Genomic DNA, 10362 nt, shown 5'->3' on the forward strand with positions numbered 1-10362 from the left:
TTCGGAGTTTCCTGTGACGGTATAACCGACAATTTGCGGTTTATAAACAAATCTAAACCGGTACGCAACATATTTCGGGAACAACATAATAAAACTCTGCCATGTTTCAAACTGCACACAAATCTCAAAACGCCAGGAGAAAGGCAGCAGACAGAGACAGCATTTAGAAATAATCCCAAGTGACCGAGGTTGAGGTAAATGTTAGGCGGTAACGTAAATAGCTTCTCATAGCAAGGAATGCCTTTTCACTTCCTAACCCCGAGTTTGTATGCACTCGTCTTCATTCGTGTCATCCGATATTTCAGCTACCCCGACATTGTGAGTGTCAACGATACTAGTCGTAGGCAAATGCCTGTAGTAGTAGTTTTTTAACACCGCCCCAATAAAAACCAGGAACACCGAGGTTTGTGCAGCAGAATGTACAATTAATATGCATGTATGCCTTCAACAGTTGATATGCGAATACCTTCAGCTGTAGATTTTCGACGCTGTTGTTTAATACACCGTACGAAGACGCATAAGTTGCCACTTAAATCTAATTATTTAAGGGATATTTAACAGGGCACATGTACCTCGGATTAGTATTTGTCAGCAAGTATTTATTTCCTGAAAATTGAACGACGAGATGACTTCGCCTATGGCATCATTGGCGTGCTACGTATTACTACCCTCTGCGATTTTTTGGCCATTGGTCCGACAATCCTTTTTCCATTTCAGGTAACCTGTTGGGCAGGGCAAGATTGAAGGATATTCAGTCCATGCAAAGCTGTTGTGCAATCCATAATTATCCTAGGAGGTATGTTTATATTTATTTACCTTGAAAAAGTCTTATATAATTACTGATTCCTAACTTTAAAAGGGTGTAGGGGTGTAGTCTTGGATGTGCCACCATTTTATTGGCATTCCAATATGTTGACAGTCCTCTTTGTGCGGATCACAGTCGAAAATAGTATGTATCGCTCCGCCACAAAAATCAATTCAATTGTCCTATTTTTTCAAACAAATGTGGCTTATTATATATTTACATTGTTAGGGAGGCAAATTACGAATTTTTGATGTAATATTTTGTCGGACACTGATATTAAAAAAGTAAACGATAATTGATCCAAAGGCGTTAATACACTTTTTCGATTCCCGGCACCTTTCTTTAGTTCCTAGCAATTATATGTGACGACAAATACAGTGACCCTATATATCACACGGTTAAAATCTTGAACATTCATCTGTATTGCAAATACTCAACTTGACAATGCCTCAATACAGCTCCATCTGTGTGTATTCTCCTTGCTGTCGTTGTATACTGATTTTCCGGGCAAGTTATTTGTCAATCGTAGAACTGCTATATTGTACATAGTCCACTGTGTTTCCAGCGGTAATCCTACATCAATGTATTTAAACATGTGTCTGGATCAAGAATAAGCAAATTACATTTGTTTTAATGAACTTACTATTGAAAATATTAAAACTATCTGCTTGTTCGTTAAATTTACATAGCGACACACCTTCTTAAACATCATATATTGAAGAATACATAATGAAAGGTGCGCCAAATTGTGTCTGGCTGAAGCGATCAGCTACCACCTTCGAAGTGGCACATAACGTCATTTATCATTAATATACAATTGCAAATGTTTACAAGCAGACGTTCATGCACCGTACAAAAAGTCTTATTAAGATTGGTTTACATCTAACACATAGCACATCCTTTATATAATCTCATGATGTGCCAGATTCAAAATAGGTTTTAAAAAAGCCATTCAGGGGATCTACAAAGCTTACTACTTCGTACTTGCATTTTAATCGAATTGAAACTAAGACTACCTGTATCTTGAATCACTTTCGGCAATCAGAATTTCCCGTAAGCTTAACACTTCATGTTGTTCAAAATGGGCAAATACTCATAGCATTTATATGTTATATGTTATGTTTTATTTATTCATTAAAGTGTCATGTGTGGTCTTAAACAGCTTGGTTGCCACACCCAGCCCCAAGGGCTTACAAGACACTAAAACAGTAAATAAAGTACATAGATATGAATAGCTCAAAATGTAATTTAAGTATAAGAAGCTTCTTGTCTCATTGAAAATGCATGATAGACAAAGAATGCCAATTTGGATGGCATGTCGCTCGTTAGAAATTTGAGTTTCTGTTGTACACCAAATGAATCAAATACAGAGCACAAGTTTCTGGCTTTACAGAACAATTGGTTCCTGATAACATTGTAAAGTGTACAGTCAAAAATAAAATGGAGCTCATCTTCTACTACATTTGGACAAAAATCACATAGTCTTTTCTCTTTAGGCACATTCGTGTAACACCCAGTTTCAATTTTCAGAGGTAAGATACCAACTCTCAATTGTGCTAAAAGTGATCTTTTTGGTCTAGAAATGGAAAATTGTAAATATTTCTCCATTCCATATTCCGTCTTAAACATCAAATATGTACGCAATTTGGGCTTTTCACTCAGTTGGGATGTCCAGTTACTAATATACAACGTTTATAATGCATCTTTAATGACAGGAATACTACAAGCCTCTAAATTGCCAAATTTTTCGTGCAAACCAATTTCTGAAAATAAATCAAACATATATTTAGCCCAGTTTTTATATTTTAAACTGATATCTCAAGTAAAAACTTGCTTAATCATTCTGTCATCAGGCATAACTACTAATCTATTCCAGAGTCTTACCTCGTTGCTATCAGCATTTTTCAAGTCACTTCATCGCTCTGTTATGGACAAAGTATGGTTGAACTTCGTAAAATGGGCGTCACGGTTCCATGGTTTATTTCTTCTGTAAACCTTTTTTCTGTCGTATGGATGTTTTGTTACATATATTATCGTAAAATTTTTTCTGCCTCCGAATAACATAGATATCTTCCAATAAGGCCAAAAGTAAACACAGCCATATTGGATTTTGCCACAACAAGCTGTAAGTGGAATGCAAGAAGTGCAATTGGAAATCCACATTAAAAATGACATGTCATAAAGCTGATGTTACATGTACAGAAAATGTCAGATTTCATCAAAATTCACACTTAATCATCTGATCCTATCTCTGACACTTGGTACCAATACGTGTATAGTTACATGCCCTACGAGCAGTCTCCTCGTCTGTTAAATTTAAATCCACGTGAGGCATAAACAATGCAACTTCTTAAAGGTGTTTGTACCGTGTATCAGCTTTCGTTGAACTGTGAATTCACCCGTCTGAATTTTCAAACGAATGTGGACAGAATGGGTGACTTGGGTTGTGATTTTGCTCAAAATTGCCGACTTACAAGAACAGTTTGTTTGTGAAAAGCTTGAACCTGTTCAAAATCCTACTTTTTAGATGTGTCCTAGGTGAATTGGAGGTAACTATGACAACGGTGTAATCTGACCTGACAAATCCCTACATGATGGTCCTCTGCAAAACGTGTTCTCAAAATTTATTAGTGATATTTCCATTTTGCAGCAAAGTTTGAGGGTCGGAAAAACTTTAGCCATTGTGACTCTATGTTACCAACGTAAATTTTTTGAATCATACGTAAATTTCCGAATCAGTATTCCTTATTATTGTATAATTCTACTGCACGTATTTCTGTGTAAAGAATTCAATTATTGGACAGAGATTGTGCCAAATCGTAATCTATAGACTCGCTACTCAATTTCAATAATATGCAATTTATCATTTCCATTTTTGTGACGCACTCATGCTGTCGCGTTGAAATAAATTAGTTTTCATTTGTAGTTTACTTTTTGTATTTTAAAGGTTGCCATTATCTGACAGTCTGTAGACGTGACGTTATAAACCAATATTGCTCGCCTATGAAATTGTAACTGTTTCAGTTTAATACATCAGAAATACAGAAATAAAGTTCAAAAGAATACGATGGTTTCAATCGGATTCCAAACGATGGAATGGTGTTTCTAAAACTCTTGATTAGCAAAGCAGCCACTTTTTATATTTACTTTTTGCATCTGTTTTGCGTCAGCCTAGCTGCTGCCGCACCGATGCAGATCAGTTTTGTTTTTAAAAACAAATACAGTGCACTGACTACATTATCGTTTAAAACTTTCAGGCTGCAGACGGCGATGATATGTACCATACATGAAATTTCAACTAAAAATTCAACAAAACATTGTAAGGACGGTGAAAACGCAAGCTTATGTACTCCGTGAAAATAAAGAATAAGGCGTATCCTAATGAGTCACTACATAAAGAATCCCTTAGTGGGCAGTAAAGAAGAAATTACAGCAACAAAATGGATACAAATAAATATGTGAAATATGATGGCAAATTCTGTGCAATTTTTAAGTTCGACATCTATAACAGCCTTCAAACAGATATCTCTTTTCAGCTCTCTACGTATTCCTCGTCTGTCCAGCAAATAATCAGTGTTTACTGAGCTATGTGAATTCTACTCTTTTCCGATTTTCATATAGGTTCGTTATTAGGAATATGCGAGCAACTGGTTGCAAAAATATATCACTCGGCACAAAATGCCCTGGTCAAATTACAAAGCATCGCCTCTGGCCCCGTTCTCTTGTCCATTGGTTTCCGAGTGTCCGTTAAGGCATGCGCTGTCTGTAACCCCAAGCAAGTACTCCTGCAATTCAAGTAGGCTAGTGTGTAGTGAGTGTCGGAAGACCAGAGAATTGGTTTCTGCAGCTCTTTGGGAAGGATATGGCGAACAGGATTTAGTTCTCGTGTGGGTTGTAAGCCGCTTCATACCCGTTGGGCACTATAGGACCGTAGTACATAAAACAATCCATCTTCGTCAGCAACTTTAATGATAAGCCCATTTTTGTTCAGGACCACATCATGACAATATTCTTGTCCATTTGCCATAAAAACGAACAGATGTAAAATGATTTCGTTGGATATAAATAAGATTTGCATGCTTTACTTTACATGCCGCATGATACTCAAACTTCACAGATTATGCTGACAACTTCCATGCCAGGAAATCCCAAGACGATTTGACCGGTTGACCTCGCTGTTAATTTTATGCAGGAAATTACAATAACAATGCTTGGTCGAATGATGCAGTGCCTTGAGGGTTGGGTCGCCAGTGGTATAGAAGGAGGAGTACCTTCCCGATGGTGATAAGTGGTGCAGATAACCGTAGCCTAAGTGACTGGCGTATACACGTGCCAAAAGACACCTATGGTTGATTTCCTGTTGACCAGTCGGATGGCAGAGTTGCAAATACCTGGACTGAACCATTTGGTTTTTTTGTGGTGTCGGTGGTACTTTGACAATAAAAGTAAAGATGCACATATATTGAGTTTATTGTCTTGTTTATGAGCGGCCAGTATTTCCAACAGCATAAATTATGTGCATTTGCCCTTGAAGAAATAAATAATTTCGAATAAAACATCGCGAATGTAACCACATTCCTTAAGCTCGACGTACACTTAAGTGCCCCAAAGAACCATGAAATCGCCCGACTTTCGATTGAAGAGATGAGTTTTGCCAAACCGCGTATACAGAAAAGTGGCAGATGACTTTATTTTTAGAATCATAGACAGTATAGCGAGATGTAAAAAATGTGAAACAGGCTCCCCACCTAACTATCCTAAATGTTTTTGTGTCGAGTTTGTGTTTGATTCGTTTCGAAAATGTGTTCCTACATTCTTATCCGATTGTTTGTGTTAATGAAATGTTTGTTTCGCTTTGGATATTTGTAGAGAAGTTTGGATTAGTGTGTACGGTAACGTTTTGTTTGTGTGGGGAAAGCTTATGGCGAGACGCAGCCGGACCTATGTTGTTACAAAAGTTGATATAGTCACCCTTTGACGCTTGCGTTTCGAAACCCGAGTGTGGTTTCTCATCAGTCGCAGTGTAGATTCTTTCCTTACTTTGTGTTTGTGAAAATTTATTTTAATGCATTTTAGTGGTCTTGCTTTCCGATTAGCGAGGCAAGTATATTAATTTTGGTCACGTTGTGAGTCCGTTTGGTGGTTCAGTTTGTTTGTTCTATGTTTCTTTACTTCGGTAAATTTTGTTTTGACTGGTGTGTCTTTTAGATTTTTGCGGAGGTTTGTGAATTTTAAGGCAATAAGTACTACTGCGGGGTACGGATTATATGTTTATTGGATCAAGATACTTACAAGTATCCTGGTTGATGTGCTTGTTCTCGTACAGTTTGATTAATAGTTCGTTTACTTTGTTTACTGTTTGTTCTGGCTTGTTGTGTATAATACTGAGTGTTGCGTAATTGCCTTTCGCATTCGAGTACGTAATCGTTTGTGTTGACAATAACAAAAACCGACCCTTGTCGAAGGGTTATTTTCCCGAAATTTGTCCATTGTTTGCAAGCTGGTTTATCGCGATTCTTTTGGCACGCGACATGTGTTGTTTCCTTAATTGAAAGGGTATCTCTAGAAGTGCGAGTTTAGCAGCTTCAGATAGCTTTCAAGTTTTTGTTTTTTTGTTGTTCGTGGAGCCCAATTTGACTTTTCTTTGAATTTGTGTTGCGATTGTTTGTGTCTCACGATGTAGCGTAGTCACATTATACGACTTTATTTGTTGAAATCCTGAGGTGGTTTTATTCTGTTTGGTTTTGTTGGTGTCCGAATGAATTTTAAGGCTTTTGCCTAGTACCATTTTTCGGAGTTTCATAGTTTGAGCGATGATAGGTTGTTGTTGAATTTCATGTTGTTGTCGGCTTTTCTTTAGAAATAGCTGATTTATTTCCACGGCCATGTTTTCTGTTACGTTACGGTGATTGTTTATTTTGTATTTAATGTTGTGTTTCAGTTGTTTGTTATGTGTACGATTTTTGTTATTTCTTTTAAGTGTTTGTGTGTTCTATGTCATTTTATGGGTTTTTTGGTAGTTCTCTTTTTGGAGTATTTGAAAAGGGCCGCTTGGTATGGGTTTTTGTTAGCGCTTGGCGCGTTTGTTTTGGCGATGAGCCTAGCTTTTTTATGCTTCTTTTCGCCGATTCGATGTGCTTGGTGAGTAGGTGTTTGCCGCCTTCTTGTCACTGTGTGTGCGTACATGGACAGTCTGCATAGCCCTTGAATATGGTCTCGATTTTGATCAAACTTACAATTTAGAAGTATATATCAAAACTGATAAATGATTTATGTGATTACTGTAGCAATAGATAGGCTACATTCAGGACGGACAGCGACGGGCAGTAATTAGTAGGCAAAACAGGTGGTTTTCACCGTGGGCAGAACTCGGTGCAATGATACTGAACATTAATAGTAAGCCTGTCACCTTGAAGGTAATGCTGTAGGCGAAACAAGGACTTCAAACGCACGATGGTACAAACAACACCACAAGTGAAACGTACACACAGAAATACACGCGTTCCTACGTTGCGCCCACCCGGGCCACGCGATTAAAATATGACTGATACTGCTGAATAGTGTTAATTGGGTCGGTGAACAGTCAATTAATAGTTTAATTGAATACCTGGGTGATTGGCAGGTCGTGTCCAACGACGCATATGCAAAGCAGGCCGAAAGACAAAAGCCCCCAAAGATATTGACAGCTGGCCAGGGGTCACCATGAATATGTAATGACGCTTCGCTACGCAGAAACTGCGCAGTCAAGCCCTTCTTAACCGGTCAAATCCTCTTGGCATTTTCCCTCAAACTTTTAGGGTAATCATCTCAGTAATTCCGTTTTAACATAATCAGTCAACGTCGGTTAATTCTACCATTGAAAGTGAGCAGATATAACTTAAAAGCGACTGCCGTACAATTCATGTTCTCTCTACCTATCTTTTACATGTTTGTTGCACAATATAGACGTACAAGTATAGCAGCTTGCGTAATGCAATGTTTGCAAATGGACCAATATCGTCAATGTAAACATGGAAGTAACTGTACTGTCTCCATGATATGTTTTATGTTTGCTATGATGTAGACTTAAAACCTGTGCAGCTGTGGGTGAAATTTGCGAATATTCTGGAGGCTATTCTCGGCATATTTTCAATGTTGCCGTCATAAGTAATGAACAGTATCTTTGTTAGTTTGATGGCTTGATAGATGAATTGTTTTGACCCCTTGTCCGATAATCATTTCAAATAGGTAAAAATAAAAATGCAACGTACCTGAATGGTTGAGAGGAGAAACAGGTTGTTCTCTTTGTAACAGTCGTCTTCAAATATCGCTGGGGTTGTCCAGCTGAGTTTTCTTGCCAACCAAGAAGATGACAGTCAACACCATGACCTACGATGGTCTGTCAAGAGTGACACAGAGAAGCCTATCGGTGACCTAAACAATACCGTGACATTGCGCAGATTTGGCTGATCTCTGATAATTGTCGGCTTGTTGGTATATGTTTTCGTGATTTGTATGTCAAGTTTGTTTTTTAAATTGTAAGTTTATTTGTTAATTTGAAATACAAATATTAATAGTAAAACTGCTTGCTAAGGTTTTATGTTTTGAGATCATGTTCAAAGCTATAGTTCCACCTTCCCTTCACAGAATAATGATGGTGCTTTGTAAATAACATAGGCTGTCCACAACTATTCATAACTCTCTTCTGCCGCACGTCAAAAGGTCGTCGAATGAAATTACCAATTATGCAATGCGATGCAAACCGACAGACAGAGTTTAATAAAGTCATGCAAATCACCCTTATGTAAAGCAATGCAAATAAAATGATATTTAGAATGCTCTATTATCCCCACTGCATATTTTGAATGAGCTTGAAAGGGATTTTTTGGGTTTTTTTAACAGTAACCTCGCTTTTTCAACGGTAACTCCTTTGAAAGACTTCACAACGGAAATGTAGCTTCTAATAGAGCTTCACCATCAAATTAAGTCGTTGAAATTTTACTGAGAATGTTATCAACATTGAAAGCTAATGACCAATAAGTTTTGGTGTTTAACTTTTAACACCATCAGTTTTGTGGGGTTTTTTTCTGATTATCACATGAAATGGCCTTAATCGCCACCTGTGTGACGTAGGACCAGTCGGATAGACAATCCGAATTACCCCTGTTCTACGTCATCAACTAGAACTGTTTTCTTATACAAGTATAGTTCATACATGCACGCCGCCACGCTTGTGTGCCCAGACCATGGACGTAACAGACCGATCTGTCACGATCGATGCCGTGCTTCTTAACGACATTTTTACGAAAAGATGATGCGATAAATTTAGACATGGAAACATGAAAGACGTGACCAATGAAATTTCGAGTCGCTAAAGCTTAAGCTATTCCAAAAATAGAATGGGGATGCCGATGATCAATTTGAAGGCTCAGTCGCGGCTTTGCGGCTCAGTGTGGACGTCGTACCTGGCAATAAGCTACACCTAAACGTAAGTTCAACTGAATAAATAAGTACCGCTACGTATGACCTTGGGAAAGTGACAAAGAGGGCACAAAACATGAAGTCATTCGACGAACAACGATAAATTTCTTTCAAGCTACACCTCAACGTAAGTTCAGCTAAATAGATAAGTACCGTTACGTACGACCTTGGGAAAGTGACAAAGAGGGCACAAAACATGAAGTCATTCGACGAACAACGATAAATTTCCTTCTTCACATAAAAAATTCAGTAAATCCTCGATCGGAATCGATCCTGCAGCGTAGGGCTGTAGCATGAAATGGGCTTATCCTGTAGTATAGCGAAAACATCAGCTGTCAGCTGTAGTCTTATTTTTTATTTATTCTATTTATTTATTTTGCTCAACATGATACATAAAAACCTGCAAAAACAACCAAATCGTGCATGGATTACAAAGAAAAGTCTATTTCCGCTGAACTCTGTGGTGCAGTGCTGTGGATGTGCATGTACTATCAAAAGTTGATTCGGACAACAGAACAGAGTTTCCGTCAAGTGGCAAAATTTGGTGGTATCTACCGGCGAGCTATGTCTCACTTCAAACATCAAAGTCAGTAAGACGTGAACATTGATGACCGGCAGGGGCCGGTTACGGCCTGTTGTGGCCTGGTACATTGTCTGAGTCACAGTGGGTGCCATGTGTTACCGTGCGATATAGACCAAAGTAAGCAATGAGACTATAGAAATGAGTATGACATAACCTCTTATATTTGATTGACATGTAAATTACCCGGATGTAAGCGTGATTGCACGCCACGTTGTATACTGGCAATAAAGCATGGTCCTAATGAATATTGTCATGGATCAGATTGTAAGAAACTGTCTGCTAATGTTATTCCGGTGCACAAAAAGTCTGACAAATCAAACGTCATTAACTACAGGCCTGTATCCTTGTTGTGTATTTGTAGCAAAGTTTTCGAGAGATGTATTTTTAACTCCATATATCCACATATTGAACCATTTCTCCATCACATGCAACATGGTTTCACTAAAAGGCGTTTCACGACTACCCAACTTGTATAAATATTTCATCATGTAGGGAAAATCCTCTACCGGTCAGG

This window comes from Ptychodera flava, chromosome 22, assembly GCF_041260155.1.
Source record: "Ptychodera flava strain L36383 chromosome 22, AS_Pfla_20210202, whole genome shotgun sequence".
Lineage (NCBI taxonomy): Eukaryota > Metazoa > Hemichordata > Enteropneusta > Ptychoderidae > Ptychodera > Ptychodera flava.